The sequence below is a fragment of the Octopus bimaculoides genome, chromosome 9 (genome assembly GCF_001194135.2).
Source record: "Octopus bimaculoides isolate UCB-OBI-ISO-001 chromosome 9, ASM119413v2, whole genome shotgun sequence".
In the NCBI taxonomy this organism is placed as follows: Eukaryota; Metazoa; Mollusca; class Cephalopoda; order Octopoda; family Octopodidae; genus Octopus; species Octopus bimaculoides.
The window spans coordinates 11,530,699-11,533,833 of NC_068989.1; the positions used below are offsets into that span (position 1 = coordinate 11,530,699).

General features: G+C 42.3%; 1 protein-coding gene across 1 annotated transcript in view; it reads left to right on the plus strand.

The window, feature by feature from the left end:
• Window positions 1-98: 98 nt before the first annotated feature.
• Window positions 99-3,135, plus strand: part of LOC106871955 (uncharacterized) — a 6,997-nt gene continuing 3,960 nt past the window's right edge. Inside the window, exon 1 of the mRNA XM_014918737.2 lies at window positions 99-591. The gene's annotated coding sequence lies outside the window, so the exon portion shown is untranslated. The remainder of the gene's footprint in view (window positions 592-3,135) is intronic.

The window sequence follows — 3,135 nt, forward strand, 5'->3', positions numbered from 1 at the left end:
TATATATATATATATATATATGTATATATATGTGCATCTATGTATATATGTTACATATTAAGAATGAAATCGTATTTATCTGACGTCATAATGGATGGCAAAACAAACGAGAATAATGGTTGCTATAAAACGCAATCAACCTCAACCCCCACCTAAAATACAACCACAGCGACAACATCAACGAAAAAGAAAGCGAGCATTAGAGAAATGTAAAGATTTTACAACTATCTTGAAATGGGCTGAAGATTTTGGAGCTGGTCCAAATGGACGAGGCCAAAATAAAACGTCACTTCCAGTGGTGGGCGTCATGAGTGATAACGAATCCCAGCCAACTCGAAGTAAGTTGGCTGGTAATTTTGCGTGAGATTTTTCACTAGACTGCATGGAAAATGGCCAAAATAGACTTCTTAGAGAAACGAATTGCAAGGGAGCCATATCACTGTTGACTGTTTAGTTGACATACAGAAGAAAGAAGACAACAAAGTAAAAAGATAGGCTAAAGAACTACGAAATTAATGAGAGTGCATTTTATTTGTTTTTGAATGAGCAGACGACACAAGGTCGTCTGCTGTCAGTCAAATTCAACGAAAGGTTAGACAAACATTTCTGTATCAGCAGTATCACTTAGCATTAAGGGTGTTTTCTTTTTTGTTACAAATGTTTATTAGAAATCAATAGTTAAAGGCTTAGTTTCAAGAGAAGACAGATCATTCCTCGTCCATTTTTTAAAGTTCAGATCTTGCGAGAATTAATTTTGCTTTTCACATCTTTTAAACTTTTACTTGTTTCAATCATTTAGCTGCGGACATGCTGGGACACCGCCTTGAAGGATTCAGTCGAGCAAATCGAACCCGGAATTTATTTTTCATTAAGTCTGGTACTTATTCTATCAGTTTATTTTGCCGGACTGCAAAATTAGGGGGACGTAAACAAACCAACACAAGTTGTCAAGTGGTGGTGGGGGACAAACATAAATACAAAAACACACACATAAACACACACGTGCGTATATATATATATATATATATATATATATATATATATATATATATATATACATACATGAATATACGAAGGGTTTCTTTCAGTTTCCGACTCCCAAATTCATTCATATGACTTTGGTCAACCCGGAGCTATAGAAGAAGATACTTGTTTAAGGTGCTGCGCAGTGGGACTGAACCGAAGACTATATGGTTGGGAAGTAAGCTTCTTAATCACAAATTCGCGCCTGCATCTATTACTTTAGTTATAACTTATTTAACATATTTAATACAATCATGTTCAGGGCAACACATTAAACTATCCGGTCTTGGGGTTTCAGTTTAAGAGTTCAGAAGTTTTGAAGAGAATGGACTTATCGTTCAGTCACCAATCCATTCTGACCTTGGGTAGTACACTCTGACCTTGGGTAGTAAAACCAGTTGCCGGTAGAATAACTGAAGGTGGTCCTGTAGTTAAGGCATGCACGACTCGAAGGAGAGCTGAGCCACTAGACATGTGACACAGGCCCACCTGTGGGTGGACATTCCCTGATGTCACGTGAACCAGATCCTTGATTAAAGGACAAATAGACCCTGCGCATTAAAAGAAAGCAGGAAGCTAACAGTAAGATTTTTTGGGTTGGCAGACGGCTGTATATTTCCCAAGAAAAGTTCTGAAACTTCAGAGTTTGGCATGGAAATCCATTTTCTGGAAATGGTGCATGAAGTGACCGACCATTAGTGTCAGAGACCGACCATTAGTGTCGCACCTACAAGGCGCTCAGCTGCATAGGCGACTCGTCAAATTCAAATGGCCGGAGCACATAACCTCTCTACAATCGGAGTGAGGAAAACGTCATGGTCCACATATGTCTATATATTTATATATATATGTGTGTGTGTGTGTGCGCGCGTGGGCATGTGTGCGTGCGTGTGTGTGTGCGTGTGAGTGTTTGTGTTTTTCCTCCCGCCGCTTGTTGGTTTGTTTTCGTCTCCGTGAACTAGCAGCTCGGCATAAAAGATCGATAGAATAAGTGCCAGACTTAAAAATATATAAATACTGGAGTCAATTTGTGTTCGACTAAACTCTTCCAAGCGCTGATCCAGCATGGCTGCAGTCCAATGACTGAAAAAAGTAAAAGATGAGGAAATTAATCTCAGTGAAATTTGAACTTAGAACGCAAAGATTAGGAACCAATAATCCCAAATATTCCGTCCAATGCTTTGAGGACTCTGCCAGCTCACCTAGGCTGGTGAGTTGGCAGAATTGTTAGCACGCCGGGCGAAATGGTTTGCGGTATTTCGCCTGTCGCTACTACGTTCTGAAATCAAATTCCGTCGAGGTCGGTTTTGCCTTTCATCCATTCGGGGTCGATAAATTAAATACCAGTGAAACACTGGGGTCGATTGCAAGGAGATTCTGTCTTGAAGGAGATTTGGTTAATTGCAGCAGGTCGACTCACCAGATAGAAGCTCGGACTGATTTCTAAATGAAATAAACGAAATAAAATGCCAGCCAGTCTAAGTACCTGGGTTCAAATCGATTTCTATCGATTGTTTTTATCCAAATCCAGCAACTTTCTGGCACGGAACCAATAATGTGATATAAGTAAAATCCGTATTATTAATGGCACCGCTGTTACGTCACTGAAGATCAAGTCTTTGTATTCGTTTTGGCAGTATTCCTTTTAAAAGCGTCTGTTAAATTACATGTCAGTCAGCTTTCAAATAAGATAGGACCTTCTGCGGTTCGCTCTCTTATCTGAGGTGCCCCCCACCACTTTTGTTTTTGACACCGTTATCAGCGTCACGGTCAACGTTGTCGTCAACATCCTCCTCCTCCTCGTCCTTCTCGTCGTTGTCATCGTTGTCGTCCTTCTCCTCCTCCTCCTCCTCCTCCTTGCCATCGTCGTCATCGTCGTCGTCGTCGTCGTCATCGTCCTCACCGCCTCGTCCTTCTCGTCCGCGTCCTCCTTGCCTGCATCCTCCTCGTCTGCGACGTCGTCCTCCCTCCTCCTCCTCGTCTGCGTCGTCGACGACATTCTCCTCCTCCTCCTCCACCACCTCATAGCACCACCACTACCAGGACGACCGCCGCCACCACCACCACCAGCAGCAGCAGCAGCAGCAGCACCACCACCACCACCACCACCAC